The sequence below is a fragment of the Narcine bancroftii genome, chromosome 7 (genome assembly GCF_036971445.1).
Source record: "Narcine bancroftii isolate sNarBan1 chromosome 7, sNarBan1.hap1, whole genome shotgun sequence".
NCBI classification, from domain to species: domain Eukaryota; kingdom Metazoa; phylum Chordata; class Chondrichthyes; order Torpediniformes; family Narcinidae; genus Narcine; species Narcine bancroftii.
The window spans coordinates 53,319,467-53,345,635 of NC_091475.1; the positions used below are offsets into that span (position 1 = coordinate 53,319,467).

At 41.3% G+C, this 26,169-nt stretch overlaps 1 protein-coding gene and 1 long non-coding RNA gene across 26 annotated transcripts in view; one reads left to right on the forward strand and one right to left on the reverse strand.

Annotated features, from left to right (window-relative positions):
* LOC138738932 (uncharacterized) overlaps positions 1-21,131 on the reverse strand; it is a 32,030-nt gene extending 10,899 nt beyond the window's left edge. Inside the window, exon 1 of one of the 2 annotated variants that reach the window (XR_011341876.1) lies at positions 21,097-21,131. This is a non-coding gene — a long non-coding RNA (uncharacterized lncRNA). Of the gene's footprint in view, positions 1-20,878 lie in introns of both variants that reach the window. The other variant, XR_011341875.1, reaches the window with a different exon arrangement.
* The window catches only part of dmd (dystrophin), a 1,604,005-nt gene that overhangs the window by 1,324,867 nt on the left and 252,969 nt on the right, over positions 1-26,169 (forward strand). The window lies entirely within an intron of this gene.

The following is a 26,169-nucleotide window of genomic DNA, read 5'->3' on the forward strand; positions in this document are numbered from 1 at the left end:
CTCAGAATGTTTCCACTTTGATTCTCTTTGGGTCAAGAGTAGGCCTATCTCTTATGGGAAGTGCATCAACAATAATAAATACAAAAACATCTGAATACATATTGATCTCTTCACCCTAATTATCTTCTCCAAAAATATTACAATTTAAGATAAATCATGTCTCCCAGGAGAGTCAAAATGGCAACAAAGATAATTCAACACCAGGCATCCAAGTCCAGTCCATATTTTTAAGCTATTGGGTCTTTCTGCATTTAAAAGAAGTTCAAAATCAGGAATCAGAAGTCCATCTGCAGATGGGAGTTTTCTTTGAAATAAACTGTGATGATAAATATTTTTCCAGCAGTGATAATGGAACTCGGATTTTTTTGGGATTCTCTGTCTTTTCCTCCATAAACTGCCATTCCAGCTCTCCACTACGTTAAACCATGCCTGCAGATAAGTTGGTCAAGAAGTTTGTTTTTTTTTCTTCATTATCTTGCATAGTTTTAGTTATTTCCAGGTAGTTACATTTCTTACCTTACACAAGGCAGGGGGGGCAATGTGTTCTGCATCACTTGATGTGCTCAAGGCATGGGACATTAAAGTGCAGACTGTGATAAAATCATTTAAAAAGTAAGGTATCTCTTGTGCATTTGATGGCACTGAAGATGAAGCTGAAATGGCCTAATCAGACACAGACTGGGAGGTATATGATGACTGTTTAAACAGTGAAAGTATGGATGTGCTCATGTTTGCTTCAGACGGTGATAGTGAAAGTGATTTTGAAAGGTTCTGAATGTGTTATTTTCATTAAAAATCTCAATGAAATCTGTCGCAGTCAGGGTGGGTTTTTTTTTGGTTTCTCAAGGTCGATTTATACACCAGATCATCATGGATTGGATTTTGAGCTGAATTTAAGGTATCAAAAATGTATCCGGCGTATAAGTTGACCCCCATTTTTTGAGAGATTTTTTTGGTTTCACAACTCAACTTGTATGCTGAAATATATGGTAATTATCAAAATTTGCAACCAGAAATTCTGACTGCAGCAATGTGTGTAAACTTTCAAGGGAGTTGTAAAAGTATTTAGAATTTACTGCCACCGGTACCTTGGTACCAATTCCATTTTGCAATTACAGGTATAACCAGAGCTACAATGAAGAATATGTTAATTAAACTTGTCATGTTGTACTGCCACTGATAGTTCCAAGTTCACAATTTAAACCGTTTCTGACAGAAGGTGAAATAACAATTAGATAGGAATAGAGCATAGAACATTGCAGCACAGTACAGCCCCTTAAGCCCTCAATGTTGTGCCTACCCATATAGTCCTTAAAAAAAAGTACTAAACCTTCCATACCCCATAACCCTAAATTTTTCTTCCATCCATATGCCTGTCTTTCTTTGGCTTGGCTTCGCGGACGAAGATTTATGGAGGGGGTAAAAAGTTCACGTCAGCTGCAGGCTCGTTTGTGGCTGACCAGTCCGATGCGGGACAGGCAGACACGATTGCAGCGGTTGCAAGGGAAAATTGGTTGGTTGGGGTTGGGTGTTGGGTTTTTCCTCCTTTGCCTTTTGTCAGTGAGGTGGGCTCTGCGGTCTTCTTCAAAGGAGGCTGCTGCCCGCCAAACTGTGAGGCGCCAAGATGCACGGTTTGAGGCGTTATCAGCCCACTGGCGGTGGTCAATGTGGCAGGCACCAAGAGATTTCTTTAGGCAGTCCTTGTACCTTTTCTTTGGTGCACCTCTGTCACGGTGGCCAGTGGAGAGCTCGCCATATAATACGATCTTGGGAAGGCGATGATCCTCCATTCTGGAGACGTGACCCATCCAGCGCAGCTGGATCTTCAGCAGCGTGAACTCGATGCTGTCGACCTCTGCCATCTCGAGTACCTCGACGTTAGGGGTGTGAGCGCTCCAATGGATGTTGAGGATGGAGCGGAGACAACGCTGGTGGAAGCGTTCTAGGAGCCGTAGGTGGTGCCGGTAGAGGACCCATGATTCGGAGCCGAACAGGAGTGTGGGTATGACAACGGCTCTGTATACGCTTATCTTTGTGAGGTTTTTCAGTTGGTTGTTTTTCCAGACTCTTTTGTGTAGTCTTCCAAAGGCGCTATTTGCCTTGGCGAGTCTGTTGTCTATCTCATTGTCGATCCTTGCATCTGATGAAATGGTGCAGCCGAGATAGGTAAACTGGTTGACCGTTTTGAGTTTTGTGTGCCCGATGGAGATGTGGGGGGGCTGGTAGTCATGGTGGGGAGCTGGCTGATGGAGGACCTCAGTTTTCTTCAGGCTGACTTCCAGGCCAAACATTTTGGCAGTTTCCACAAAGCAGGACGTCAAGCTCTGAAGAGCTGGCTCTGAATGGTGTCTAAGAATTTCTTAAATGCCCCAAAAGTTTCATCCTCTGCCACCATCCCTGATAAGGCATTCCAGGCACCCGCAACTCTCTGCATTTATTTTTTTTAAATACCCTAAACTTCCTTCCTTTCACTTTGTATATGTCTTCTGGTGTTTTCAGTTCCTGCCCTGAGAAACAGGTACTAGCTGTCCAACCTATCTATGCCTCTCATAATCTTGTAGACCTCTATTAAGTCTCCTCTCATCCTTCTATGCTCACCTTGCCTTATAAGACATTTTCAAATCCAGGCAACATCTTGGTAAATCTCCTCCGCACCCTCTCCATAACATCCACATCATTCCCATAATGAGTTGACCAGAATTGAACACAATATTCTAACTCTGGTCTCACCAGATATTTGTAGAGTTGCAACATAACCTCTCAACTCTTAAATTTAATCCCCCTGTTAATGAACACCAGATCAACTCCGAAGCAGCATACTCGGCAACCCTACAACTTCATTTGGAATGAAACAGTCTGCATACGCTGTGATTGAAGTACAAGTACAAAAATGCTGGAGTAATTCAGCAGGTTTCACAGCATCCATGAGAGGTTAAGGTAAATAACAAAGTTTTGGGCCAGAGCCCTTCTTCAAGGCCCCAAATGCTGGTTATATATCTTTTTCTCAAAATGGATACTTCAAAACCTGCTGAGTTCCTCCAGCATTTTTGTGTTTTTACAACTTTATAAGTTTCTTAAATTAATTGAATGTCACTTGAATTTTCCCCCACAAGGTGAAGCTCTCTCTTTCATCATTAATTGTATGTAATCCTCACTATGTCTTTTTATCCAGATCAATTATCCAACCCCACAAGATCAGGAAGAGGGTGATGCTCCCACCACATTCTACCGCCATCCCTGCCTCCTCAATAGTTGCCATTACAGTATTTCACAAAAAAATCCACAATGTTCCTTAAAGATTGTCAGCATCAGTTGAGTTGTTTCAGCTCTTGCGTCAGTAGGCACATTCAGGTGGCCAAAATACCCCAATGTAAAGCTGCATATTATACCGTGTCGGACTCTGGCTTTACCCTACCCTTAATTTAGTTGCCCATTCAGACTTGGAGCACAAAAATCAGGGCCGCTTCCTGCTCTTGGAGGTGCTGTCTTTTGGATGAGGGGGAAGACTTGGTCCCATCTACACTGTCAACTGGATGTATAAGATCTGAAGGCAATGATTTACAGAAGAGTCAGTGCTCTTGCCTATAATTATTCTAAAATCGATATCTAACAAAAAAATTCTGGGGCAAGGAACATGGTGCATACAAAATGACTATTGAGTATCTTACATTAAGTGGTGACCACACTTCAAACTGCACTTGAATTGCTTTAAAGCTCCTCAGGGAATCTGAAGTGTGTGCAAATGATACCATTGTCATGCAGGGCTAATGATTGAAAAGTACATGACCGTTTTTTAAAAGTTTGGAGCTGCAGAAGAGGTTGTGTGGGATTCTCGTCAGAATAAATTGTGTAAGCGTGTTACATGGATAGCCTGAAGTGATTGTTTGTTCCAATTTTAGAAGTGTCTTTTTAAAGATCTGAAATTGCCCTAATTAACTTCACAATTCACATTCTACAGTGTTAAACTCCTACATCAGCTGCTGAGCGTTTGGGTCAAATACAGTTTTTCCTCTAGTGGCAGCTGTTTTTAGCAACCCCATGGATTGTGAGACTTGTTACAGCCGCCGAAAGTATGAAGCAAAATAATCTCAAACTCTCTGGATTGGTTTGAACAGCTGAGGATACTGAATAGATTCCTCTTTTGTTTCACCTCTAGTTCTGTGACAGTATTCGAGTAGCCAAATGCCAACGTGCAAATTGCTGGTATTGCTGCAGAAAATAAATTTGGAATACAAATTTAATTTTTCTGAAAGTGCCAAAATCCTCTTGATAAAACACTTGTCAAGGCCTTAATATATCCAAAGAGAAAGTATCACTTTTTTTATGTTCCTGATTTTTGTTCCCTTAATATGTTATTTAATTTTAGTTTCCCTCCAATCTTTAACTTTCCCCTGCACGTTTATCTATTCCTGATAAACATGCTCATTCACTTGCTTGAACTTTATGCCTTAATAGAGACACAAATGAGTCTCAGCACAGTCCTGTGATGGAATTAATATCCCTGCATAAACACTTGAACCTGGTTTGCACTGAAGATGAAAACATAGTCTTTGGTTTTTCATTGTACTGCATGCACTAAAGTACTGCACTCTATTTGCCGTGTTCACCCTTTTTCCTTCCTGATCCCTGTATGATGTTGCCAACCTCCATTAAACTGGGAGAGGCAATGCTGTGAAAGAAGCAGTTGTATTTCTCTGCCACGGTGTAATTGAAATTAATTGAGTCAGTTACCTCAAGATGCTCAAGTGCAGTTCTTTGTGGGTAAAGTGGGGAAAGTGGGTAGAGATGAGGGGTAATAGATAATGAATGGAAGTCAATCAATCTTGCGTTAATCAATCTGTATGGTGAGACATGGGAAAAGTGAAATGGATAGAATGGTGGAAAAAATCATTTAATTTTGCTTTCCCTTGAGGAGCACAGACCAGGGCAGCTGGCAAAGACTGCAGAAACTATGAGACAAGAATGAATACACCATGTAAAAGTACTTTTCCATCCCACATGAAGTAAAGCAAACCCCAAGGGGGTGGTTTTGCACTTGTTGAAGCAGCTTTAATTTCTCAATATACAGAAAGCTACATTTTGGCAAGAGAAGTTTTCTGTCTTTGCTCCAGCTTTTGAGATGACCACCTTTTGCTTCTGTACCCTCCTGTTTGCCTGGGCTAGAAGGGGAATTGGCATTAATTGGAAGTGGGATGTGAGCGGAACTAATTGCAGCAGAAGCTGCTTCACGTTATCCTGAAGGAAATGGATTACAAAGAAAATAGGCAGAAAGATGTCGAGCGGATCAGTGGGTGAACAGGAAATGTTGAACACTGCATGCTGGATGAGTGTAAAACTGAAAGAAATAGTTTTAACTCGATGGGTAATTCAAACACCATTTTGAAGGGAATCGGAACATGAACAAACATCATGATAATCATTGGATAATTTGAAAACAGATATAGACGTTTGAGCAGAATGGAACTAGATCTTTCCTGGAATGCTGAAGATTGGATCAAATTCAATTTGAGTTCAGTGAGTATTTCTTTTCATGGTTGTAAGTCATTTTATATGGCACTAACGAGAAGTTTTCTAAACTCTTCAGCTAATTTCAGAAACTGAACCGAGAACTTGACAAATATTCGCAAAGAATTGTTCCGAGTGTTCAACATTCAGTTGAAGTTGTATGCACCCAATGATAAAGACTAATTCTCAGGATTTGAAACGAGATATACTAACTGCAGCAATGTGTGTAACTTCCAAGGGAGCTGTAAAAATGCTGAGAATATCCTACCAGTTCCATTTTGCAATTACTTCCTTGCATGTAACTGATATTGCCAGTGCTTCATTGATCAATATGTAAATAAAACTTGTCATGTTGTACTGCCTCTGCCATGTCCACAATTCAAACCATTTCTTTTTTTTTTCTTAAATTTTTTATTTTTCACACCATAAACCACATTAAATTCAAACCATTTCTGATAGAATGTGAAATAACTGTTGGGTGGGAATAGTGACGAGATCAACTCAGAAGTAGCAGATCTGCCAACCCAACAACTTTATCTTATAATTTCTTTCTCAAATTTTCACTCACCAGATGATTCTCCTAACCCCTCTTTCTTTAATCATCATTTTCATACAGTCCTCTCATTCCCTCTCTCTCTCTCTCTCTCTCTCTCTCTCTCTCTCTCTCTTCGCACATAAATAATTTGATCATTGTAACAGCTTATCAAAGCTTAACCTGAAATACTGTTTCCAATAAGCCTCAGAGTTTCAGACAAAGATCAGGAAACTGTTTTGGCAAATATATTCACACATAGAAAATTGAGTGAAAGTCTGTGATTATTTGATTGTGTTAGTTAAATATTGTTTTCAAAGAGCAACGAGACACTAAACTTTCCTCATGTGTCACAAAATTGTTTCAATAGTTTTATTGTCATTGTCACATCTGCCATTAAATAGTAAAGGCTTCATATTGTGTGCTATGCGGTTAGGTCAACTCATTCATCAAGTTCTGCAACAATAGCAAATAAACAAGACAATACCTGGATCTCTTTAGGCAAACATCATGGCTTTGGTTGGAATGATCTCAACTACTGGCAACCATAAATTTCAATTTGAAATGAGATGACATACTTGTGAGCGTATTGCTCAGATAGCAAAGATGTATAACTGAACCATTCTGATCCCTGTCTGAGATCAAGTCACTGGTGCTTAACGAAGCAGTACCATAGGTACCATGCCACACAGCACTGCTGCTTCAGAAGAATTGGAATTCCCGGCTCTTATCGCCATTCACTGACACTTGCTGTAAATTTAGCCTTTCTGAATGTTTAACACATATTTAAGGCAAGATGTAGTCATTTCTGCTGTCCATTTATTGCCATTGGTCTCTCAATTATTTAATTTGCATCACCTTGTGGATAATGAAAAAGGTGAACTTCGATGTTCCCGTCAAAGTTGGGGGAGTAAGTAAGTTTCAAAATGTAAAAAGCTGCGCTTGCTGCATTCCTGTTTTGAATATAATTCAACATATTCAATGAGTTTTCTTTTTGTTTCCTTTATGTTCAGAATTGTGCTTTCACACTGACAGTCTGATCGTGTAGGGCAGCTGGACTCTTCTGGAATCTCATCCAGTTGTTTACGTATGAATGTTGGAAGCAGTTTTAACAGCCCTATCGTTCAAATGAAGTTGAAATTGCTTGAAGCTTTAGTTATTTTTCCCAACTCCAATCAGGCAACACTGAAAACAACTGCACCCATATTCTTGTTTCTGCAGTTATCAGTTGAAATCAATGATTGAATATTGCAAATTGATTTCATCGGTTTTTCACAGCGCACACTATATTTTCCAGATTAAAGTCCTGTAATTGGTGTGTGGAATAACTTAAAGAACACATGTGGGTGGAACTTACTTCCCTCAATAAAACATTGAGCACCTCAAAGCCATTGAGTACTCTGGGCATATTTCTGTAAGATTACTTGCTTTTATATTTTCATGATTATTAATCAAACCCAAAGTACTTTTATTATTCCTTGAGATGTGGGTGGTGCTAGCAAGGCCAGCATTTAAAGTCATGCCTAATTACTTTTGAAAAAAGTACCATATTTTTATACATATACTTGGCTTGGCTTCGCGGACGAAGATTTATGGAGGGGGTAAAAGTCCACGTCAGCTGCAGGCTTGTTTGTGGCTGACAAGTCCGACGTGGGACAGGCAGACACGGTTTTAGCGGTTGCAGGGGAAAATTGGTTGGTTGGGGTTGGGTGTTGGGTTTTTCCTCCTTTGTCTTTTGTCAGTGAGGTGGGCTCTGCGGTCTTCTTCAAAGGAGGTTGCTGCCCGCTGAACTGTGAGGCGCCAAGATTCACGGTTTGAGGCGATATCAGCCCACTGGCGGTGGTCATTGTGGCAGGCACCAAGAGATTTCTTTAGGCAGTCCTTGCACCTCTTCTTTGGTGCACCTCTGTCACGGTGGCCAGTCGAGAGCTCGCCATATAACACGATCTTGGGAAGGCGATGGTCCTCCATTCTGGAGACGTGACCTACCCAGCGCAGTTGGATCTTCAGCAGCGTGGATTCAATGCTGTCGGCCTCTGCCATCTCGAGTAATTCGATGTTAGGGATGAAGTCGCTCCAATGAATGTTGAGGATGGAGCGGAGACAACGCTGGTGGAAGCGTTCTAGGAGCCGTAGGTGATGCCGGTAGAGGACCCATGATTCGGAGCCGAACAGGAGTGTGGGTATGACAAAGGCTCTGTATACGCTTATCTTTGTGAGGTTTTTCAGTTGGTTGTTTTTCCAGACTCTTTTGTGTAGTCTTCCAAAGGCACTATTTGCCTTGGCGAGTCTGTTGTCTATCTCGTTGTCAATCCTTGCATCTGATTAAATGGTGCAGCCGAGATAGGTAAATTGGTTGTCCGTTTTGAGTTTTGTGTGCCCGATGGAGATGTGGGGGGGCTCGTAGTCATGGTGGGCGGGCTGGTAGTCATGGTGGGGAGCTGGCTGATGGAGGACCTCAGTTTTCTTCAGGCTGACTTCCAGGCCAAACATTTTGGCAGTTTCCGCAAAACAGGACGTCAAGCGCTGAAGAGCTGGCTCTGAATGGGCAACTAAAGCGGCATCGTCTGCAAAGAGTAGTTCACGGACAAGTTGCTCTTGTGTCTTGGTGTGAGCTTGAAGGCGCCTCAGATTGAAGAGACTGCCATCCGTGCGGTACCGGATGTAAACAGCGTCTTCATTGTTGAGGTCTTTCATGGCTTGGTTCAGCATCATGCTGAAGAAGATTGAAAAGAGGGTTGGTGCGAGAACGCAGCCTTGCTTCACGCCATTGTTAATGGAGAAGGGTTCAGAGAGCTCATTGCTGTATCTGACCCGATCTTGTTGGTTTTCGTGCAGTTGGATAACCATGTTGAGGAACTTTGGGGGGCATCCGAGGCGCTCTAGTATTTGCCAAAGCCCTTTCCTGCTCACGGTGTCGAAGGCTTTGGTGAGGTCAACAAAGGTGATGTAGAGTCCTTTGTTTTGTTCTATGCACTTTTCTTGGAGCTGTCTGAGGGCAAAGACCATGTCAGTAGTTCCCCTGTTTGCCCAATGATGGGGGAGACGAGGACTAGAGGGCATAGTTTAAGAATACAGGGTAGGCCCTTTAGGACGGAGATGAGAAAGCATTTTTTTACCCAGAGAAGTGTGAATCTGTGGAATGCTCTGCCACAGAGGGTGGTAGAGGCGGATTCGCTGACTATGTTCAAAAGAGAGTTAGATAAGACTCTTGTGGGTAACGGAGTTAAGGGTTATGGGGATAAGGCTGGAAAGGGGTACTGATGGTAATGATCAGCCATGATCTAAAATGGCGGTGCTGGCCCGACGGGCCAAATGGCCTACTCCAGCTCCTATTGTCTATTGTCTATTGAAAGCTGCACTGTGATTCTGGGAGAACATTCTCGGCAACACTAGGTATTATTCTATTTAGGAGAATCCTAGCGAAGATTTTGCCTGCAATGGAGAGCAGCGTGATTCCCCTGTAGTTTGAGCAGTCTGATTTCTCGCCTTTGTTTTTGTACAGGGTGATGATGATGGCATCACGAAGGTCCTGATGCAGTTTTCCTTGGTCCTAACAAAGCTTGAAAAACTCATGCAGTTTGACATGCAGAGTTTTGCCGCCAGCCTTCCAGACCTCTGGGGGGATTCCATCCATACCTGCTGCTTTGCCACTTTTCAGTTGTTCAATTGCCTTATATGTCTCTTCCCGGGTGTGGACCTCATCCAGCTCTAGCCTTAGGGGCTGTTGAGGGAGCTGGAGCAGGGCGGAATCTTGGACTGAGCGGTTGGCACTGAAAAGAGATTGGAAGTGTTCTGACCATCGGTTGAGGATGGAGATCTTGTTGCTGAGGAGGACTTTGCCGTCTGAGCTGCGCAGCGGGCTTTGGACTTGCATATAACACATCTGTTATATGCATATTTTATAAACCAGGCACCCATGACAAACCCACAACACAGGAAGGCCTTGTAAAAATCCGTTAAAAGTGCTTTTGTGTAAACAACCACATCTGGACACACCAGAGTTAAGTATGCTAATTTTTTTTGAAAAATTCTGAAGTTTCTATGTCAAAAAAAAATGCCAAAATTTAAATCCTGCTTAACTCTGAAACCAAACTTCTATTTAATTGATTCTTCTCCAAAGCTTGTTAATGTGTTGCTGCAGGATATCATCTATATAATGGCTGATTAACACCTCTGGGGGAAGTTGATTGGGTGTTAATTTCAGGAGATTAACTGTGGCAGATACTGCTTTGCTTTGTCTCATGTGCCATTTAAATGCAAATTGATTTTGTCAGTCAGAATTAAGAATACTACACCTATGTGATATATGTGTATTCATGTTATACCAAAATATTTTTACTATTTATGATTTTCTGCACGTTATGTGTGTGTGCATATTATATATCTGTACGTGTTATATTAGTGAAAATACAGTAGATTGCTGAGACACTGAATTCAAGCGTGTTACAGTGAATCTGATGGAAATAGATCCAGCAACAATGATTAAAGGCACCAAGACAGACATGTGAACAGTCATGGAATAAAGCACCACAGACCAAGTGCAGGGCAATGAGATTAGTTCATAATGGGGCAGACATGGTTGGCCAAACTGCTTGAACTCTGTTCCCCAGAATTTTGTCCGGACCATTAAATTGAGGTCAATAATTTTTGCCAGAGTGCACATGCAGCTTTGGTGCATCAATTCCATTCTTAAAACAATGTCACCTTACTTTGATAAGTCAATATACACTGCTGTCTTGCACTCGCACAGTGCTTTGTGATTTTCTCTCTGGCCTTGGGGTGCCTGGAAAACAGACATGTTGGCGAAGGAAAGCAAGAGGCTGAGGGGATAATGCTCGATTATTCGGTGTTGTGTCTTTCTATTGTAATAACTGGGAGTAGAAATGATCGTGGAACATAGCGATTTCACAAGTGTTCTAAATATCCATTTATGTATTCATCTTGTCACCAAAATGCACCAAAAAAAATTCTCACCTGTTGAGAATTTTGCAGGAGGGCTGATCAGATCATGTACCTCTGTATTGTTGTCTCTCTTTAATCAATGTTCCTTCGAGTAGTATGTTATGACATTATCTAGCCAGTGCTGAAGAGCAGGTGTTTGCATTTATTTTCTCCTTCAAGACCTCTCTTAACACCATCTGAGCATTGTAATAGGAAAGTCTATTTGCAGAATAAATTGTACCTTAGACTTGTGGCCTGATTATAAATCAAATAGCACTTAAATCAATACTTCTGGCGAACTCGGTTAGAATGTTGATTCCTCTGTGATTTTGCTCTTTCCCATACATTTAAACAGTCAGAGTTTAGATTTATGGGAAAGGCTAACCAGAAAGGCCTTACACTTATTCTAAGTGTAAACTTGATGTAAAATAATTTGATCCTGATTTTAATAACCCACCACTAAGATAAGCAGTGGAAGGTTGTGCAGTGGGGAAGGGGTGCAGCTAGTATGGTGAATGTGTTGGTTGCCCTGGACATAGTTGGCTGATATTTAACTAACATATCCGTAGCAGGTAAGATCAGTAAGCTATGTTCCTGCTCTATTTAACAGATTTATTGTCAGAGTACATACCAGGCATCACATACCAGCCTGAGATAGTTTACTGGCAAGCGAGGCAGAATGGTGGTTTTAAAAAATGTATATACTGCATACATATAAAGAACTGTAAACCAATAATGAATGCAAACAAACCGCAACACAGAAAGAATAAAAAAATTCAATACCGTGCACAAGTAAGAGACCTTAAATGAGTCCCTGATGGAGTTTGTTGTTGTGGATTCTGCTGGTGGAGGGGTAGCAGCTGTTAGTGAACCTGGTGGTGTGAGTCTTGTTGCACCTAGACCTCTTTCCTGATGGCAGCAGTGAGAACAGAGCGTGTGCTATGTAGTATGGCTCCTTAGCAGTGTTCCCTTAGATGTTCTTGCAAGTGGGAGGGTTTTACCTGTGATGAACTGAACTGTGTCCTTTACTTTTGCAGGCCTTTATGCTCAGGGTATTGGTTTCCCCATACCAGACCATGATTCAGTCAGTGAGCACACTTTACACCACTCATCTGTAGAAATTTTTCAGGGTTTCTGGTCCTCTGCAAACCTCTGAGGAAGTAGAGGTGCTTGTATGCTTTCTTCATGATGCCATTGGTCTGTTCGGTCCCAGGAAAGATCCTCCAAAATGGTGACTCCCAAGAACTTAAATTGATCACCCTCTCCACCTCTGATTCCCCCAATGAGCACAGGATTGTAAACCTCTGGCTTTCCCTTCCTGAAGTCAACAGTCAGCTCCTTAGTTTTGGTGACATTGAGTGCAAGTTTGTTGTTGGTGCGCCATTCAGCCAAGTATGCTGATTCATCACATCTCTTTATACAACCCATTACTGTGGTATCGTCAGCAAATTTGTAGGTGGTATCATTGTCGTTCCGAGTCACACAGATGTAGATGTAAAGCAAGTAGAGCAGGGGACAGCAGCACCATGATAAAATTATTCTAATTTTTCAAGACCAAAATCCCCATCTAATTCCACTGTTTTTACCTTTCCTTTACTTACTGAAAAAAATAATTCCCCTCTCTCTCACTTTACTTTCCCCCCCACCTCCCCAAAACCTTTCATCATGGTTTCTCCCTCTACTTGTCTCAACATCTCTCACACCTTCTGTCCTCTGACTTTTTGGGCCCTGTTGTAAACCTTTAGTCACTTCTCTGAACCATAGAACACCTCAGCACAGAAACTGACTATTCAGCCCATCTAGTCAGTGCCCCACTACTCTACTGCTTCCAATGACCTGCAACCAGACCAAAGCCCTCTATACGCCTCCTTTCTGTTAACTATCCAAATTTTATCTTCATTTTTTGTTCTCTGCCAGATGGAAAATCACAGAAAAGAGGTGCACAAGCAAGTCATTCAGGCCTTCAAGCCTCCACTAATATTCAATACAATCCTAGCTGATCATACAACTTCAGTAGCCTATTGTGATTTCTCTCCATACCCCTTGATTCTTTAAGCCAACCAGGCAACACCTTCTGAGAATATCTCATCAACTGGCCTCAACAATGTTCCGTGGTAGGATGTTCCACAAGTCCACAACTCTGAATGAAGAACTTTCTCCTCATCTTAAACAAAAATGGGTTCTCCTTCTTAAATTGTGACCTTCTTCTGGACTTCCCCAACATTCTTCTTGCATCTAGCAGGAACCTGTCTAGACTTATCAGAATATTATCTTCTTTTCTTCTTTGGCTTGGCTTCGCGGACGAAGATTTATGGAGGGGGTAAAAAGTCCACGTCAGCTGCAGACTCGTTTGTGGCTGACAAGTCCGATGCGGGACAGGCAGACACGATTGCAGCGGTTGCAGGGGAAAATTGGTTGGTTGGGGATGGGTGTTGGGTTTTTCCTCCTTTGCCTTTTGTCAGTGAGGTAGGCTCTGCGGTCTTCTTCAAAGGAGGTTGCTGCCCGCCAAACTGTGAGTCACAGTCACAGAATATTATATGTCTCAATGAAATCCCCTCTCTTCTCAGTTCCCATGAGTACATTACTGGTCCATCCAGTCATTCCTGCCATCCGAGAAACTTTACTGCACCCTCTTGGATCATTAGCACATGTTGCCAATGGTTCCCCTCTCATAGCTACCTGCCAATCTGAGAATGACCTACTTATCACTCCCTGCTTCCTGTCTGCTGACCAATTTTCTAACAACGCCAGCACTTTACCTCATATAACCAGATGCCATATAACCATTTACGGAGCGGAAACAGGCCATGTTGGCCTTTCGAGTCCGCACCGGTTCACTGATTTTGTGCACCCTCTTCAGGCATTGGTCCCGGTAGATCTTCATTCAATAACAATGGACGAATTTAATACAGGTGGAATCAGTCGTAGAATGGACATTTTCATTTTAGTAGAAGGCCTCCAACATGTTCTCTAATTTTGCACACCAATCTCTAGAGCAGGACCTCCTCAAAAGCATGTTGAAATTTTATACACACCATATCGACTGGTTCGCCCTCCTAGTTCATACACACCATATCGACTGGTTCGCCCTCCTAGTTCATACACACCATATCGACTGGTTCGCCCTCCTAGTTCATACACACCATATCGACTGGTTCGCCCTCCTAGTTCATACACACCATATCGACTGGTTCGCCCTCCTAGTTCATACACACCATATCGACTGGTTCGCCCTCCTAGTTCATACACACCATATCGACTGGTTCGCCCTCCTAGTTCATACACACCATATCGACTGGTTCGCCCTCCTAGTTCATACACACCATATCGACTGGTTCGCCATCCACTCTTCTGGAAATAATTCAGGAATTTTGTCAAGTATGATTTCCCTTTTTGATGACTTTGACCAATCCTGTTACTCCTCTCCAAGCGTGCAGCAATGACATATTTAGTAATTGTCTCCACCATTTTCCCAAATCCCAAAGTTAGGCTAACTAGTTAAAAATTCCCTTATTTCTCTTAAAATGCAATGTAATGGATTTGTGTTAATCTTTAGTTATAAAATATATATTAGTAAGTTAGTTTGTCGGCTGGATACAGGGTCACATTACATTTACAGAAATTCAGAGAGTTCAATGTGTCCTGAAAAACAGCCATAAACCTGAAAACTTAAGTACGATGTGTGGTTTTTAAAAGCATTTTTGTGTACATTCAGCATTATGCTGGCAGCTGTTTTAAAACTCAAGACCCATTAGAATGACCTGTGTAGACTTTACAGAGTCATGTAACCACTTAAACATAGATGAGGCCAGAAGTTTGTGGATGGGAAGTGACAAGTTGTGTTTTGGACAGAAATTAAACTGAAACAGTGGTAATGTTATATCGCATAATTTCAGAGAAACATAAATGAAAAGAGAGAGACACATGTTGAAACCAGTTGGAAGAAATTTACCCTCCTGTGAAAGACACAGGGATAAAACAGTAGTCTCTGGAGAGTGAAGGAAATGCTGTTCTGTATTATATTAGATGACATACAAAATCAGTGGCCATAAAGAAGAGTCATTTCACTGTCTCTTTAAATAAGGAGTACAATTTTGGAATTGAAGATACAGTAACCAGAAAAGTTACTGTTGTTCATTACTCCTGAAAAAGGGGAACACAAAACAAGTGGTTTTAAATTAAGAAAGAATACTTCACTCAGTCTCCATCCATCTTAGACCAGATAAGAGGGAGTTTGTGAAATCACTCAGAGGAAGAAATATCTCTCAAAGATAACTGATCAAAAGATTCACAGATTTCTTAATCTGAAGACATAATGTTTAAAAATTCTTCATAATAACTTCTAAATGATGATTTAAAAATCTTCAAGCAAACCAAAAGATGTTTGATGCTGAAGTTAAAAATGGACTTTTCAGACTCAAGATTAAACTGTAATGTTTTGAATTTTAACACACACATCAACATATGTGCATAGTGGGAATTAAGTTAGTTTCAAGATAAGAAATGTTATTAATAGCTTAATAAAAACAATAATTTTGAATTTACTATTGTCTGGTGAATTTTCCATTGCTGTTCCTTTGTTAGTACTAATAAGATTTTATTAGTTCGTAATGGTTGTGGTACATTAGCTCCCCTTCAATTCAAAGGAACTGGTCCAGAGAGCAGAAAACGTTGGAAGATAATCACCTGTGCAACCACTATCTCTTGGACCACCTTGTTAAGTACTCTGGGATCCAGCCTATTAGGCCCTGGGGATTTATCAACTTACAACATCATTAATTTACCTAATCCAATTTCATGATTGATCACAATTTCCATCAATTCCTCCTTTAGTAGTCCCTTGGTCCTCCTGTGGTACCAGAACGTCATATAAGTAATTTCATGGAAGATGGCTTTTGAAAGAACCACAAACTTCACTTGAACTTGCACCATTTATGAAATAAATGCTGGATGGTTTTTATCTGGCTCCAGTTTTGAGATTCAGATGGTTCTAACAATTTTGTTTGTCTTTTTATGAAGCTTAGCAAATTGCAATTGGCAAAATAAGAATCAATAATCCATTTGAATATTAACGGGTAGCAGTGTTTTTGCAATTACAAATTCAGTAAATTGTCTCAGACTTTCTCCTCAATGTTAGGCCATTTTGGCCCACGAGTCCATGCCGTCCAATTTACACCCCATTAACCTCCACCCCCGGTACATTCCGAATCGTGGGAGGAAACCTGAGCCCCCGAGGAAAACCCACCCAGACACAGGGAGAATGTACCAACTCCTTACAGACAGCGCAGGATTCGAACCCCCGACCCATTCGCTGGTGCTGTGATAGTGTTGCGCTAAACATACTCCCCGTTCAGATTTTTTAGTTTAAAGCTGCGTCTCTTTACTATTTAATGATACTGTGTATCTTTTTAAAGCAGATTAACATATTCAACTTGAGCGAAGTGATGTCATATGCTGCATCAAAGCTAATTCTACTTTCAGCAAATTTACATTTAAATTTAGTCATAAAGCAGAGTAACAGGCCCTTTCTACCCATGAGCCCATGCCACCCAATTAACCGAAAACCTGGTATATTTTGAACAGTGGAAGGAAACCAGAGTGACCGGAGGAAACCCATGTAGACACAAGGAGAATGTACCAACTCCTAACCGACAGTGCTGAATTTGGTCGCTGGCACTTGAACAGTATTGCACTATCTGCTATGCTAACCATGTCACCTGAGCTGTGTAACTGAGCTGAAGTTACCTCACTGGAACGAACAAAGCGTATGTCTCCCTGTATTTTGATAACATCTCCACCTTCTGTTCAGTTATATCATTGGTCCACACACTGATTGACATCTGTGGCCAGTTTGAATCTGTATCGGTCACCAGGGTAAAAGAGAGGAAGAATGAGGCTATGCTCTGTGGTGATTGATCTGATCGGTCCACCATCCCTTCAGTCGGTTCTGACAAGCTGAAGGTGTTGGAGATCTGCTTTGGAGGAACAGAGATGTGCACAAAAATCGGTTGGAGCGGATCACAAAGGTCTTCCAGAAATTGGGTCTTTGGGTGCAACCCTCCCTCTCAATAGTAGAGAAGAACTTGGTCACCAGGTACAAGGTGCTCTTGGTACTGTTGTACGTAGGGAAGGTGAGGCCCATTCCCCATATCTCTGCCCAGGTGGTCACCAGAGCAGTCTTCTGGTTCATAAGGGGATCCAAAATGGAAAGGGTCCAACAGGGGCATGGACCTATCTGACATACCTCATCCTGATGACCACTTTCATATGTTGCTGCATCAGGCTGTGTATGGAACCAAAGTTTGAGGGCACCAAGTGCCGCTATGTACTCAGTTCCTACCTGTCCCCAATGTTGCAAAGAATGGGCCTGGCCCCATTGCTGAGTAATGGGCCCAGTCAGCTGAACTTTGCTACACCACCTATCCTTTGAGGATGCATTTTTCCAGAGAAACACTGTTGACCCCAAGGCCATCAGGCAGTAGTCAGCACAAAACATCCAGTAGACACTGAGAGATGAAGACTCAATGGATTCTGAGGGGTGGTTCCCTGATCATCTGGCAGAATGCCTTATCACCAGTGCACACTAACAAGCACCAGGACTTGGCCTGACTAGCAGTGAGAGGAGCCCTCCCAGTCAGATCCTTTATGCCAGAAATATCACTCACAACACACATTGCCCCTGAAATGACTGTCATAGAGACCAGTCATCCACCTCTTTGCAGAATGAAAATTTGATCAGAGTGTGTGGAGAAGGATACAGAAGTTCTTGTCACGTTTCATCCCCAGCAGCTCCATGACAGAGGACTGTCTAATTTACCGGCTGTTCCCGGGAATGCATGCAGAGATGTGGAAAGAAAAACTTTGAAAGCTTTTCCTTTTTGTAAATAATATATTGTGAATAAAGTTTATTTTGGGGGAAAAAAATTGCTTTCATGAATTGTTCTACATTTCACAACAGAATTGAGTTAAATGAACCTTGGTCATTGAATACTAATGTGTACTCTGATTTATCTAAGCTCAGCTATGAAATAATAATTGGGAGCTGGTTAATGCAACAGGATGTGTGACTAATTAAGCAGATAACAACTTTGCTTGAAGATCATGTTTGCTTCATAACCAGGTTTATCAACTGACTTGAATGGAGATAAGTTGGATGCACAAGCTGCATGGGGGGGGGGGGGGGCAGTCTCCTCTCTTCACATGTGCTTCCCTTCCCACCTTTTTACTCAAGTGCCTGCTTGTTTGTCGCCCACACCTTGACAAAAGGCTCAGGCTCATAACATTGATTATGCTTTACTTCCCAGAGATGCTGTGTGACCTGCTGAGTTTCTCCAGCACTTTTATGTGTTGAATGTTTGTTGCTGAGTTGTTTGAGAAAAAAATCTGCCATTTTAAAAATCTTGGTAATACTAATTAGTCATAGATTAAGTTCCTGATTATATCACGTTACATTGTATCCTGAGTGCTGCCTTCAGGAAAGTGAATCCGAAGGAAGCATATGTTCGAATGGAGTACTAAAAATCTGTGCTGACCCACTTGACAATGTATTCATGAATATCTTAAACACCTCACTCCGGCAGTCCATGGTACCCACTTGTTTCAAACAGGCTTCTATTATACCAAGAAGAGTGTTGTAACCTGTCTAAATTATTCTCAACCAGTGGCATTCGCATCAAAAGTGATGGTGTTTCGAAAGGCTGGTGTTGAAGCATTATCAGGTCCTGTCTGAGCGGCAACATGGATCCATTCTAATTTGCCGATCATAGCAACAGGTTTACAGTGGATCCATCTCAATGGCTCTCCACAAAGCCCTGGAACACCTGGACAGCAAAGATGCATTCATCAGGATGCTCTTTATTGACTACAGTTTGGCATTTAACACCATCATCCCCTCAAAACGGATCAGCAAACTCCAAGACATGAGAATCGACATTCCACTATGTAATTGGATCATGGATTTCCTCACCTCCCAACCATAATCAGTGATGATTGGTAAGAACATCTCCTTTACAATCTCCAGCACTACTGGAGCACTAAGCTTTTGACTGACCATGTAGATTCCCTCCAGCAATCCTTCATCTGCTCAAGATTCCAGAATCTGCAACTTTTTTGTTTCTCAACCACCAAGTTCTTTTCTCTTCATGCTGACCTTGCAAATCATTCCTAATTTTTAAATTGAAGACAAATGACACAAGAATAGCAGAGCTGATCCAACATGTTCCTTAACATGAAAGTACTTCTTTTCAAAAAATTTTTTTAAATGCTGAAAACACTTAGCGGGTGAGTTATAACCCATGGAAATGGAAGCAGGTTCAAAATACTTTGTCAAAAAGTCTGATGAGGTATCTAGGATTCAAAACCGTATCCATTAATTTTATCACAGAGGCCACCAGACCTGTTAAATGTTCACAGAATTTTCTGTTTTATTGCAATTGTCAAAAATCTGCAATTTTGTTTTGTTTTTCAATCAGTTTCTATTTTGAGCTGGATGCTGAGTTAGCAGGCAAAGATTGAAGATTTGGGATATTTTTCTTTTTAAAATATCTTTATTGTGTTTAATTAAAAAATCATATTGATCAAATTGGGCTGAAATATAAGAAAATATATAATTTGTACTTCTCAAATAATTCCATAAACATACATCGTATAAATTGTGTACCATTCTCAATCAAACCCATTTTGTCAAAATATCTCAAAAGGGAAAAAAGGGAGACTCCCCCCTATATTAATCAAACTCCTCCCTCTAAACAAGGTTAACTGCATATCTGATATAAATAGGGAACGAAAGATGACATTGGGAAACCAGACAGCACTGCTTGAGAGCATCCAAACACCCCAATTCTTTAAATTATGGTCATACTCCATGAATGGGCCCCACATCTTGTAAAGATTCACCTTTACATCTTATATCCAATTTTTTTTCTAATCTGAGGAAGAACATGACTTTCTATACCAGTGAATATGAGTGGGTGGGGTACTGTTTTTCCATTTCATCATGGTTGCCTATCTAGCTATCAATGAGATAAAAGCTAAAATGTGCTTCTGAGATGGAGTCTTTTTTAACCCATCTTGAATAGTTTGTGGTATTTTAACAAGTTCATCTAAGTATGTTCTGGACAGATGTTCTTTTTGATAAGGGTGACTAATTTTGGAAATATCGAATGGTGTAAATCACCGTATCGCTCCGTCAGTCAAGCTAAGTTCAGAATTCACTCTCGCTGAATGCAGTTGCAATGACTGGAATGTTTCTGAAAGTTCAGCCAGCAGTACAACAAAGGGCCCATTGATTGACTTTTGTGCAATAGTAGTTTAGGAGAAACTTTGGTCATGGAAGGAAGAAAACTCATCCCTCTTTTGCAATCAGTGGGGTCTTGGTGGATATCACACTCAAAAACCGTCAGAACTGATACACTGAGTAGACCTGGATTATCTGATCAATTCCTGTCATCATACCTGAGTTTTGACAGTTAAGAATGTATTAACTGATAGATTATTAATGCAAGCGTATGGAATGAGTGTAGATAGATACAGATGCAATTGACTGAATGATCTGTATTTATGATTTGTGAGATTACAGCACACCTGTAAATGTGGCACCTAGAAAATTGGCATGATAGTTTACAGCCCATCTTATAGCAAGTGATCCGAAAAGCTTCTTTGTTGAAAAAGGACATAAGCACAAGAGGGGAGATGGTTCCAATTAAATGATGGCCTGGTTATATCACACCTGGAAGAAAGTCAGAGCTAAAGCCACACCACAGGAGTAAGCCCAAGGGATCACTTTCTTCCTGCCTGCCATCAAATACTTGTTTATGTTAATTCTATCAACCAATATTTTGCCTGCAGCTTTCCATGCCGTGATATTTCAAATGTTCATCATACATGCTGTGCGAGTACCTTTCTCCACCACTCCATCCAGGAGTGCATTCCCGATTTCAGCCACCCTCCCGGTGGGGGGAAAAAAGCCTCCTCAAGAGCCCTTTGAACCTCCTCAACTTCAATGAGTAGTCAGGTCACTGCCCACATATCTCCACGAACACAAATTCAGCTGATCCAGTCTCTCCCAAAAGTGGAAATGTTCCATCTCAGGCATCGTTCTGGTAAATCTTTCTTACCCCTCTCCACTGCCATCACATTCTTCTTATTGTTTAGTAGCCAGAACTTCACACATTGTGACCTCACTAATGTAGTTGAATCATTATAATATGCACAGTGCTCCAAGTAATCAGCCAGCGATAGAGTTGTACAGCATTGAAATATACCCTTCAATCTGTTGCATCTGAACTCATCCCACACGCCTTCATTCAATCCACATCCCTCATTGCCCCACTCGCACAAGTACCTGCACAGATGGCCCTTCAGTGTTGTTGCTGTTCCTGCCTCCACCACCACCTCTGGCAACTCATTCCAGATGTCAACTATTCTTAGAAAAATCTCCTCAGATCCCCTCTAAACCTCCTCCCTCTCACTTTAAACCAAAGTACTCTAGATTTTGGCACCTCAACTGTGAGAAAGAGACATTAGCTTTCTACCCTACTATGCCACTTTAGTTTTATATTCCTCTGTCATGTCACTTCTTAGCTTCCTTTGCTCCAGCGAAAGCAGACCTACTCCATCCAGGCCGGCAAACATCCTTGTGAATCTTATCTGCAATATCACAGCCTTTCAAAGAGTGTTGTTTTGGTTATTTAAGAAAGTAAATGCTGCCTTTGGAGATGGTTCAAAAGAGATTCATTTGGCTAATTCATAGGACGACAAACTTGCCAGAGTACAAACAACAAAAGAAATTTGGTCTCTATTCTTTGGTTTAGAAGAATGAGTCATTAAAATAGATGTAATCCAGCCCTGCGTTGCTCCTCTGCTTGGAGTTAACGTTTTCTTTGTTTTTTTTGTTGTTGCCCTACCCTACCTTCTGTCTGTCTCCTCTTCTTTGCAAGTCATTTTAATTTAATAACACGAAACTCATACTTCCCAAGTTTATTATCACCTGACTGTACATATACAACCTAGATGAATCCGTATTTCTCCAGATCGTGGTGCATTCACATTCAATTTAGAGCACACAGTAATCACCTCTGTCCATAGAGATATAATTTGAAATAAATATATACAAATATTTTGTAATTATTGACTCAGTTACAGGATACTGTTCATCAATCTCACGGCCAGCAAGAAGAAGTTATTTCCCAGCTTGACAGTCCTATTTGGATCCTCCTGTACCCCCTCCTTATGTAGTGGCTCAAAGCTACGGTGTGCTAGATGGGTTTGGGGAATAATTCTTTGATCCCTGTTTAAGTAACGTTCCTGGTAGATGTTGTCAATGGAGCAAAGCCAGTGATTTTCTCGGCTATTTTGATGATCCTTTGTATTGACCTGATTCGATGCACTGCAGCTACTGTCCCACACAATGATGCAGCCAGATGGGACACTCTCAATTTTGCTCCTGTAAAATGTTGTCAAGATGTGGCCTCTTCAACCTTCTCATTTGTCAGGAAGGGGATGTGAGAGGAAGCCAAAGAAAACCCACACAGGTCACAGAGAGAACGTCCAAACTCCATACTCTCAATGCCAAATTCCAACCTGGGTTGTTGGCACTGTAATAGCATTGCGGATTTGTTTCTTAAACATCTGTCTTTCTTTGAGCAATCAAGCCCAAAAATCTATTTCAATGTGGCAGGCAGACTAAGAAGTCACTACTGGCTCTGCACACCTTCACTGACCCAAGTGAGGTGCTCAGTGGCCAAAGGCTGAGGGCTGCTGGAGGCATTGGAACCAGGAATCAGCACTGAGATTTGTGAGGGTGCCAATGGCTCATGGCTCCTTATCACGGATTTGGTGCCAAGTACTAAGGAGGTTCATTTGGATGCCTGGGGCTTGGGTTCACTACTGGAATGGACAGGAGACTCTGTGATTACAGAGGTCATTGAAGTGCAGGAGGCGGCAGAGGCATCAGAAGAGGTGGTGGGATCCATAGGCACTCAATACCTCGGAGATCCATTTTTTGTATTCACTTTGTCTTCTTAATAGGGTTGCTGTTTTTTTAAATTTAAATTTAGATATACAGCATGATAACAGGCCATTTCAGCCCACAAGTCTGTGCCACCCAATTTATACCCAATTACCCTACACCCCCAGTACGTTTTAAACATTGGGAGGAAACCGGAGCCCCTGAAGAAAACCCATGCAGACACGGGGAGAACGTGCAAACTCCTTCCAGAGAGCATGGGATTCAAACTCCGGTTGCTGGTGCTCTAATGGCATTGTGCCCTTCTTTGACACCTCTTGTGGGCCTTTAAGGTTAACCAAAAGAAGTAAAATGTTACATCCATGACAATAAAGGAACCCTGAACCTAAGATTTCATGGACCCTCCTTGCAGAGTTTGCACGTTAGCCCTATGATCTCCTAAGCGCAGCCGTTTCCTTCCACAGGGTGTGCATGTAGGTTACTCAGTTACTATAATTTTCCTCTTGTATTGGTGGGTGTCAGGGGAATTGATGAATAAGACAAGAAAGGCTATAATGGAAATGTGAAGAAAGGGAATCACCTCTTTATGTGGTGTAAGGAATACCAGAAATGTGTTTTCTTCTTGTGATATCAAACATATTTTCCCTTTAAAAACAAGTCCTAGAAGAAAAGAATCCAGCTGTAATAATTTACTCAGGAAGTTACACCTTTCGAGGGGATCTGGAGACTGATAATAAATATTTTTCTCAAAAATTAGTCCAGATTTCATCAAGGCATAAAAAGAAATGAGTACCAATGCATGAAGAAATTCAACAATTCATATTTAGCTGTGCAAAACTGACACATTTTGTTCCATCCGTTATTGCAAGTTATTTTGAGAGCTACTATTGAAGAAAAATTTACCACATCCATGCACATCCGATACCTCTCTGGCACTTTCATGGAAGGACCAACTATTTCAAAATAACAGAAGAGAATTTGATGTGTGTTTCATTTCTGTACAATAGCATTACTGGCAACCATGTCTGTATTATACTGCAGCTTCTGAGGTTAACAGTCAATTATAGTGATATATCTCACTTGAGAATCACAGTTTATGGCACTCTGGTCAAGAAGGACAAATTGCAAATGTATGAATTAGATAAACAGTGACAATAAATTATTGTGTTTTGAAGTGAAATTCCATATATATTGAGAGTGTTAGACTGGGCATTGTCAAAGCTATCTCTTTCAACTGCTCCTTCATCAACTTGTGCAGATCAAGTCTTGGATGGAATGGGAATTCATTTTAAGAGTGTAACAAATGATCAAAAGATGCATAACTTCCAGTGCAAATGTCAATTCACCAAATTATGCCAGTTCTTATTACTGAAGAGTTCTCACTTTATCAGCACCTTCATAAGAAAGGCATCATCAAGCTCTTCATAATTGTAGGTGGGCTCAGACTGGACTCACAATTAGGAGCAAGCTGCTTTTACATAGCAATATGCAACAACAAATCTTCAGAAAGTCAATTCTTCTTTTGCTTAATAATTAATACCACGTCTAGCCTATGTGTCACTTTAGTTCTGACTACAACCACATTTACCCTGTTCCAGGCTCTCAGCCATAAGGTTGGCTATACTGTCCTTTGTAAAGGCCATGACCAGCGATTCAATACATAACATTGTCAGGAACTCTTGTCCTTTCCCAGACCCCACAAATCAATATAATGAGAGAGGTTCCAATGAGCATTTGAAAGAATTTACTGAAATTCTGTCAAGCCATCCATATAGCCCTTGGTTGCTTGAATCCTTGGAAGCTCTTACAGATATTTTGTTCCCAAGCTGCAATTTTTAGAGTTTTCTGCGGATTATGGCAAACATCCTGCACCCTAATGCAAGACAGGATCAATTACTCCTCTCATTTACGTGTCACTTCAGTTGCCTCTCCACGAATTCAATGCTCTGGGACTGAAGCATTGTTCTTTTGAAGGGTAGATATTGAGATCTGTCCCCAGATTCATAAGCCTTGGTTTCGTTCAGCCCTGACACCCCACCCCCAACAGAACTTCTACAATCATGGTATTTTTATGATTATTCCAAAGTAGCTTTTTTATTGCTACTTATTCCCAAGGTGTTGATGGAGGAGTACCAAGGGTGATAAGAAGAAAGGAAGTGGGCATTTTAAGTTGGCCAGGAGTGAATGTTACTTCCCTTCAGTTTGATCCTGTTTTCTCCAGCTTTGTGATATCAGAGGGAGGTTGGTTCATCTGTCGTTCAAATAGTTGTCAATGTTGTGTATGGACACTTCCAAATGTTTCTTATATTATCAGAATTTATTGTCATGAACAAGTCATGAAATTCGGTGTTTTGCGGCAGCATTATGGTGCAAACATTCATATTATAACTATCTTATGACATTACTATTAAAAAAAAATAGTGCACAAAAAATAAAGGAGCATCTTTGGATCATTGATTATTCAGGAATCTGATGGCAGGGAGGTAGAAGCTGTCCTTGTGCCGTTGAGTGCTCATCTTTCAGTTCCTGTACCTTTTTCCTGATGGTAGCAGAGTGAAGAGGGCATGGCCTGGGTGGTGGGAGTCTTTGAAGATAGAGGCTGCTCTTTTAAAGCACTGTCTCACTTAGATGTCCTCGATGGAGTGAAGTCTGGTGCCTGTGATGTCGCAGGCTGAGTTAACAACCCTCTAGAGTTTATTCTTGGCCTGAGAGTTGGCGCCTTCATGCCAGAGAGTGATGCAACCAGCCAGAATGCTCTTCATGGTGCACCTGTAGAAATTTACGAGATCTATGGTGACATAGTAAATCTCGGACACATCACAAATTATAGCCATTGGCAAGCCTTCTTTGTGATTGAATCAACATGGAGGCTCCAGGACAGATCCTTGGAGACTAAACACTGAATTTCGTGACTTGTTCATGACAATATATTCTGATTCTAAAATGTTGACACCCAGGAATTTGAAGTTCTTGACCTTCTCCACTACTAAGGCCTCCATGAGGACTGGGTTGTGTTCCCCTGACTTCCTCCTGAATTTTGTGTTTTTGTTTCCCACATTTTTAATTCAAGTGGCATCATTGCATCAGCTAGTTAGCCAACTATGATTTGTCCGAGGCTCGTGGACCTGACTCTGCTCTCTCTGGTATTGATACACAATCTCATTATTATTGCTTTTTCAGAAGATAATTGGAGAGTATTGTCAGGGTGAAATAGAAATCACTG